This window comes from Panicum virgatum, chromosome 8N (assembly GCF_016808335.1).
Source record: "Panicum virgatum strain AP13 chromosome 8N, P.virgatum_v5, whole genome shotgun sequence".
NCBI classification, from domain to species: Eukaryota; Viridiplantae; Streptophyta; class Magnoliopsida; order Poales; family Poaceae; genus Panicum; species Panicum virgatum.
Genome location: NC_053152.1, coordinates 45,515,586 through 45,524,243, shown reverse-complemented (window position 1 = coordinate 45,524,243; position 8,658 = coordinate 45,515,586). Strand labels below are relative to the sequence as shown.

The window sequence follows — 8,658 nt, the reverse complement described above, 5'->3', positions numbered from 1 at the left end:
AGGACTTACTCTTTATTGTTTTTCGGCAAAAACAAACCACTCAAGCCAAAAGCCTTGCATGTCTAGTTAGAGGGTTAAATATATCCTAGTCGGGTAAGCCTTGCTGAGTATTAGTGTACTCAGCCTTGCTTGTGGCTCAAATTGTTTCATGTGATACTTTTGAGGACATGATAGCTAGTTTGACCTGGCCGTGTGTTTTACCTCCTGGTTGGTCGGTGGAGTGGGATACGACTCCGGCTCACGATGACAATGCCGAGTGATGTCATGTACGGGCTTCATCATGACATCTTATATCGTCGTTTAGTACTCGTTTTATTTCCGCTGCAGTGAACTCTGAACTACTTTCAATTTGAACTTCAAGTACCTTTCAGAGATTTCGAACTTGGGTTGTAATAATTAAGTTAAGACTCTATAATGTAATGTATCTGTGAATTGTTGTACTCTCTGGACTCACCTTCGTGTGGATTGCATGTAAGCTTTGGGTTCGATCGCTGCTCAGGTGGATTCTTCGGGACTTTACCCGACAGCCCTATCGGATTACTCCGTTTGAAGTGCGTGTTAGCCGGGATTACCTTCAAGGTGATGGTTAGCGCACTTGAGCCGGATTAATTTGGGCGGTATTACCACACCTCCTCCTTTCTCTTCCCCTGGCCTCCAAACTTAGGTCGTCTCTGTTTTTTGCCGCCACCGGCCGCCGGCTATCCGGGCGCCCCTACCTCCCTGAGTTCAGCGCGTACGGCAGCAGCCAGTGCTGAACCGAGGTCCTCATCCAACTCGAGACCTCGCTTCTCTCGATGTTGCAGACATAGTGATCCGGCAGCCGACGGCACCATGGACCTCTAAATCATGGGTGTACGAGCGGCCGGCGGCGGCGTCCAGCGATTCGTCGCTTGCATATGTGCTCATGCCGTGTAGCGATCTTGTTAATAACTCTACCTTGTGTGATTAATTCCAGGGCTACGGCACGGGTAATCGCTAGTGTCGAACTGTAGCCAGGACATGGGGTGCTCCGAGATCCAGCAGACGTAATTCCAGATGGATACATCTTGAACTCCAGGTGCTCAACTCATTCATTTTTCTTGTGGTTTTCTTGATGTTTCTATGACGGAGTGACTTACACATTCCACATGCGAGTTTTGCTGTGATAATTAGTAAGAAGCTTGTTCGTTCAGTGCATCCCGCTTTATGATATGAATTTCTAATAGAACATTCATGTGATACCTTCAGTATTTTAAATTTTTCGATATATGGTGTGGTATTGCATATGCTGCTCCTTTTGTTCCAGGAGCATATGCTGTCCCTTTTGTTCCAGGAGCATATGCTGCTCCTCTGTTCCTCTGCCGTCCAGCAAATAAATAAGCTCTGTGATACCTATTGATGTTTCTTTTCAGGCAGGGCTAGAGATTGAAATTTCGAGCGTAGGTATGCCAAATACATCATTTCTCCCCCTGCATCTTATGTGATTGGTACGTTTCAATAGTATGTGAAGCCTGATGTCATCTATGTGATGCAATTGTTTGCAATAGCTCTGATGATTCAAATTTGTGGATGCATATCGGTTCTGGAATGGGTTTATTGTTTAATATTTGAGTAAAGGAACAAAAGTAGATACAATGATTGCCTGATTTTTGGTGAGTACTATCAGTGTGTCACTTATTTTGGACAAAGAATCATGTGTTGTGTTTTTTGTATATCTGAAATTTACCCGTAGTGTTCCATGGGCACACTTACTATTGTAGCTAAGTTATCTATGGTTGTGATGCAGTTTCAGATTAGATGGCTTGTTTCGGGCTTTTATTATATTCTGAATTCGGTTGATTAGTTCTCTATCACAGCTAAGCATTTTACCAGGTTTCATATGTTACCATTTTTTGGCTAGATTGCTTGAAATATGCTTTCCCATAATGTACTGCTGTAGGTTGCCAGACTTTCCATGCAACGGATAGAAGAGCCCATGACAAATACATTTACATAGATGTGGCATGTGCTGATAGTGGAATTAAATTGCTAGCATTGTTTTTACCTATTTGTAAATGTGAATGGTAGGCCTTTAGTAGTACATATTCAGTTCTGTAGCATCATGTGTTTATGATATAGATAACTGTACATCTAAGTTGTTGCCTTTTTGTTGTGCCATCTTCTTTTCCGTGTGATAGTTTTGTTCCAGATCCTTACTAGACTTGTTTGTCTTGTTATGTTAACAAGTCATGGTGGATATGCTCTGATGATCAAATATCTTGTGAGGTACTAGGCATGGCCCTTTTTTTTCTCTTTACTGGACTTCCTACCATGCCGTGATGCTCCAAGTTTATGATCATATGATGACTCATAAAATTTCTGAAACATGATGTTCTACCTGTTCCTTGTCTCAATCTCAACTTTCATGCTGAGATGTTGAGATGTGCCATGGTCCAAATATTGTTGTGAGGAGTGATATTGGTGTGGCATCTAAGACCGCCTAACCCACTCTTTGGACTATGCAAAACCTTTTAGGTAACCCCCAGGGTTGTTTTGAAGGTGGCTTTTGCTGCCATTGTAGCTAATCTGTTCTTTGATTTGATTGCTTCAAACTTTTTGTTTGTACTCTTTTGAGCTCTTAGCTACTAATTTTTTTAAAAAAAATTGATGTTATTGCTGAAATTTACTCTAGCAGCAAAATTAAAGGTTTGAGGTCCCTGATGATCGCCAACCATAGCCACCTGGTATTTGTTTTACTATTGAGAATCTCTATTTGTTTTTTTGCCCCTGGTGTTGTTGTTTTAGTTTCTCAAATTTGTTCGATTTTTTTGCGTACCTTCAGACCCAATATATGACCTTTGTAGTCAAATCAAAGTGAGTTCCTGCAGATAAATTTTGTTCAGAGTCATTCAGTAATCTAGATACATTTCCTGTCTGAATTGTCACTTAAAAAAAGACTTGGACCTAAATCAGAAAGATTCCTAAAGTGATATTTCGTATCAGTTTTAATACTGGGAAAAAGTTCCCGTTCTCACCTGAACCTACAATTTCTTAATTGCTTCAAAGTTCTTTCTAATTTTATCTGAAGCACAAGTATGTTTCTCTGATGATTACCTTGAATCATGAACTTGCCACTTTGCATTGCTGTTAGTTTTTTTTTTGTTATCTTCTCTAGTTAATTGAGTGATCTTCTGATGGTTGCTTAATTCTAATACACTTGATCACTGAAACTCCAGAGATTCCCGGGCAATATAATCTTTCTCAAGTGTCATGCTGAGAATGAGATAATACACACTCTTGCATTCTTAGCTGGTGCATAGTCAGCTCAGGTGAGTTCTTTTCTTGCTAAATTGCTTCAGTGACAAACCATTAATTCTGAACCTGGGCCTATGCTCATTGTTGTTTTATGGAGAAACAACTTTTGTTTGGAGCAGATTGCCTTGGTTTCCAAATCCACTGCTTGATTTTAAACACTAATGCATACTCAATGAACCTTAATTTTATAGTGGCACTGGAATTGTATAGATGGATTTACAAGAGAAGAGATGCATTCTTTTTTAGCATAATTATGTGGTCTGCACTTAAATATGTTTGTTTTTTTAACTCGTAGCGTTAGCACGGGCCAACTTACAAGTAGCCCCTAAGCTCTTGTAATTTTGTACCCGCCGTCCCTGGGCTCAAGTTTTTCATTCTAACCCCTTTGTTTATTGCATAATTATGATTTAGCCCCTGGTGTATTGCAAATAAGTCACTGTAACCTTGTTTTGGCCATATCTTCTTCGTTTTAACTCCGATTTCAGCGATTCTTGTGCTCACGCGATCCTTGCAACATGCTCTACATCTTTTTCAGCTTATTTAGTTCTGTTTACACTGTTTTTGTACTGTTTTTTATTTTGTGCCTGTTTTTGCTTGTGTGATCGTGTAGACGACATGCCGTACGAGGAGGATCAAGAGCAAGTGAACGAGGAAGAGCAATAGCAATTTGGCGACGAAGGCAAGTGGCCTTCCCCCTCTGCATATTCTTGTTTGTCTCAGTAATATCATGTTAATTCACTTTATTGTTATATTGCATAAACTTGATGGGATAGCCACTAAGGACATTACCTAGTCTTTTTACCCAAACCTTGGAACGCCCGCTATAATAATTTTGTTGGGTAGAATTGCTTAGATGCTTTATCTTGGGTTGGTTATAGTTAAAATCTTTGGAATATTAAACATGATTTTATTTATGTTGTTATACTTGTTTTAATTACGAGATCATGTTGTTTAATTGGAACATGTAGAACCACACAAGAAAATAGTACAACCACAATACCACATGGCTTTGGTCTTGGCTGATTAATTGGAAACTCTAGCTTGTGACAGTCTTACCGAAAGGGAAAGAGGGGAAGCATCGATGAGGTATAGCCCGATCCTCTTGGGGTAGCGGCCTTTGCCAAGGAGCTGACCATTTGTTGACGCAAAAATCAACACACTGGAATCCGAGGACAAGTGTTCGCCAAGCACGGAAAAGTCAACCAAGCGTGCCAGTCAATTTGACCTGAAATTGACAAGGGAGAAAACAAAGTCAAATTCGAGAGCGTATCGGCTGGGATTCCGAATATCTCTCAGATGGGCATATCGGCAAGCTTTGCCGATACTATAGACGACAAAAAGATATTAAATACAAGCGCGTAATAAACGAGCGTATCAGCAGGATCAGCCGATACACTAAATGACAAAACCGGCTGTAAACAGCCGATCGTGTATGTATGATAAGATCTAGACTACGAATGTGTAGCTCAGATGATGTGAAGTTAAAAACAGATCTAAACAGGCTCTTGAGATAATAAAAGTGTTACTCCAAAACCTAAAGCCGATATAATCTATTTTTAGATATGATAATGGCCAAAAAGCATAGGAAAACCTACAAATCTAGCCGATATCGATAATTGGTGAATAAATCTAGACGAGACGACAGCGATGCGCCCGGAAGTCAAAGCCTAGATAAACTCGATAACTTTTGAATATATTTGAATGAACCCACAGCGATACGCCCGGTAGCTAAAGCTCAAATATACTCGGTAAAACTAAAACTCACCAGCAAATCAAGTCGCTCGAATGTGAGGCGTCCTTGATCAACTTGAAAGAACTCGTCGAAAAAAGAAAAGAAAAGACAAAGTCGTCGAAAAAGTGCGAAAGAATTGTAAATTTTGTTGTATTGGATGTGTATCAAGTTTTTCCGGTCCCTTACAACTAATATATATAGCCTAGCGCTATCAAGTCCTAGCCGATTACGACAAACATTACTTGACCCTAAAGAAAAGACCATCTAAAAGATAAACTACTTAAAATATTACAATCGAATCATCAAGATTTTCGTAGAGTCCGAAATCCTCTTCTCCTTCCTTGACTTCATCGCCAACTCCCCATCGGCCGAGCACCAAAGCTGGCGAATCAGCATCTTCGCAGAATATTCCTCTGGCCCATCGGACGAGCTCCATCGGCTGATTCCAACCCTGTGTATCTTTTGGTTTCTTCCAAATCAGCCACCTTCCCTTCACAAAAATCACCTTCCTTGAAACGTGTCAAAAAACGGTGTCAACACATGTCCCCCAGTTTCGGAATAATTTGTTTTGTTCTGAAATTACTCCAACCAGCATTCAAAGCCATTCCTCGTACCCCGTGCACACGGTTTACCACGTACAACGGGGTAAAACTCTTCTTTGCCCCTGGCCTTTCGCCTTCCATCCGCGCAAGCCCAACACACCGATTCACTTTCTGTCTTTTTACCTGCCCAAACAGATCCATAAAAATCACCCTCCGGCTCTACATCGGCAACAAGCCTTCATTAGCTACAGAGCCTCCTTTCTTCTTTCTCCAGCAAAAACCCTAGGTCTTCCTGTAGCAATGGTGGGCTCCAAGCGCCCCGATGAGGGTCCTTCCAATGCCCCGCCGGCGATCCGCCACCGCGTGGAGTAAGCCCCTCTTTCTTCCGTCTTTGGATTGCCATGCTTTTGTTCAACTTTGATCTCTAATTTTTTCTGCCTCTTTTCTGTAAAGTGACAATGCTTCTTCTGGTTCCTCCAACTCGGAGGGACCCCTTTCCCTGGTGTTCCTGAGAGTACCAAGGAGTACATTCGCTAGCTCCTTCGCGAGAAGGATGAAGCTCGGCAGAATTACTCCCAGGAGACCATCTGGTCTCAGTTCCTTGCTGCTGAACTGGAGGCGGTGCAATCCGATCGGGCAATCCTCCAGGCCCAGCTCACCACCGCCGACTCCAGGGTTGCTGGTAAGTTGCCCTTTCCGAAGCATTGCTCTTTCCTATTTTTTCTGACCCTTTCTCTGACATCTTGCTTCGGTCCTGGAGTCACATGTCCAAACCCTCCATGTCGCAGCAGCCACCGCCACCGAGTCGGTGAACGCGCGTGGTGACACCGTCGCCGCCCGTCTACAGGACATCCCCAACCGCGTCCGGGAGGTTGCCAGACATGGGGTCCGTCGTGGCGCCGTTGTGGCCCTCTCCACTGCCCAGTTCCAAATTGGTCACGACCTCCTGCAGGTCGAACTGGTCCACCTTCCGCTGGGCAGCGAAGACTGGTGGGTCTTCAAAGAGCTCGCCGACGACATGGAGATGGCAGCCGCCGCCATCTCCGCAGATGTCAGCATAGAGGCGGTCATCGGCAACGTCTTTGCCGATGATTAGATTTCTAGGAGTAGCATCTTCCTACAAACAATCTTTTGCTGTATCGGCCAGATCTTTAGATCGGCCTCTTTGTAAATAGTATTATTAATGAAGTATTCCCCTTTTCCTACCAATTTCCATTGCAATTTCCCAATTGACGTTGCAAAAAACCAACTCTGGTCCGAATTTGAACAATCTGGATTGTGTAGATTTTTTGCACTAAGGGCGGCACATATCGTATCGGCCGTAACAATCCAACCGATAACTCAAATAATCGGCTATCCATCCATCCAAATGCTAGGGTAATACTTCTTCAAATATTTTCCATTAAGAGCTCTAGGATACCCTTCCCCTTTGAGTGTCTCTAAAATATAAGCATTGCCAAGAACGCATTTGTTTATTCTGAATGGTCCTTCCCACGTTGGCGACCATTTGCCGAATTTTGAACTCTTTGTTCCTATCGGTAGTATCAACCTCCAAACCAATTCCCCTTGCTCAATGGTTTTGGCTTTTACCTTTTTATCATACCATCGGCTAACTCTGGCTTTATTCTTTCCATCGGCTGATATCCTGAAGCATGCTAAGCCAGCCAATTTGCATCACTGTTATGAAATTTGGGAACATGCTCGATGGTTACCTTCTTGAATTCTTTCAGCAGCCGGAGACACTCTTCATGATATAATTGTAAAATATCATCTTTGCATTCATACTCTCCAACTAACTGATTAATCACCAGCATAGAATCTCCAAAAATCTCAACAGCATCGGCTTTGATCTCTCGAAGTAATTGAATTCCCTTGAGAATAGCACGATACTCAGCTTGGTTATTGGTTGCAGAGGCTTCAATCGGAAATGAGAACTCCAAAATTTGCCCCCCGAGGGGAAATCAGCACCACACCAATTCCAGAACCATTCCCACATGAAGATCCATCAAAGAATAAAGTCCAAGGAACAAGATCTACCATGTTCAGCTCTGGTCCACAATGTTGCACAACAAAATCGGCTACAGCTTGACCTTCGACTGCTTTAGCCGATTCATATCTCAAATTAAATTCTGATAATACCAAAATCCATTTCCCTATTCTCCCTTTTAAAATTGGCAATAAGAGCATATATCTAATAACATCATCTTTACTCACAACAACACATTCAGCCGATAATAAATAATGTCTAAGCTTGGTACAGGAGAAGTATAAGCAAAGACATAATCTCTCGACAGGAGAATGCCTGGTTTCAACATCTAGCAACCTTTTACTCACAAAATAAATAGCTCTTTCTTTTCCTTCAAATTCTTGAATAATGGCCGATCCGATAGCACGCCCATCAACCGATAAATACAATTTAAACGGCTTGTGCTTTTGGGGAGGAACCAATACCGGAGGCTTTACTAGATAATGCTTGATTTCATCCAATGCCTTCTGATGTTCCTCTCTCCATATAAATTCCTGATCGGCCTTCAACTTCAGTAAAGAACTGAATGGCTGAATTTTTTCAGACAGATTAGATATAAATCTTCGAATAAAATTAATCTTGCCGATCAATGACTGAAGTTCAACTTTCGTCGTAGGGGCTTCAACTTTGTCGATAGCTGATATAGTCTTCTGACTAATTTCAATCATTCGTTCATGTACCATAAAACCCAAGAATTGGCCAGCTGATACACCAAAAGCGCACTTGTTTGGATTCATCTTTAAACCATGCCTTCTGGTGCATTCCAAAGCTCTACGCAGATCGGCCAAATGTTCTTGGTGCCCCTTTGACTTCATAATCACGTCATCAATGTATATCTCCACAATTTTGCCGATGAGTTCATGAAAGATATAATTCATGGCTCTCTGGTACGTAGCACCGGCATTTTTTAATCCGAAGGTCATGACTACCCACTCAAATAAACCGAGATGTACTGGACATCTGAACACAGTTTTGTGGATGTCTTCCTCTGCCATAAAAATCTAATTGTATCCAGCATTGCTATCCATAAAACTGATCACTTTGTGCCCAGCAGTAGCATCTACCAACATATCAGCTATCGGCAT

At 42.0% G+C, this 8,658-nt stretch overlaps 1 long non-coding RNA gene across 2 annotated transcripts; it reads left to right on the top strand.

Moving 5' to 3' along the window:
• Positions 1 to 628: 628 nt before the first annotated feature.
• LOC120686093 lies at positions 629 to 3,957 on the top strand. 2 transcript variants are annotated; one of them, XR_005679964.1, is made up of 5 exons: positions 629 to 761; positions 956 to 1,057; positions 1,392 to 1,422; positions 3,195 to 3,287; positions 3,884 to 3,957. It is a non-coding gene; the product is annotated as an uncharacterized LOC120686093 (long non-coding RNA). The 2 variants fall into 2 exon arrangements; XR_005679963.1 differs by having other exon boundaries at positions 2,206 to 3,287.
• The last annotated feature ends 4,701 nt before the right edge of the window (positions 3,958 to 8,658 follow it).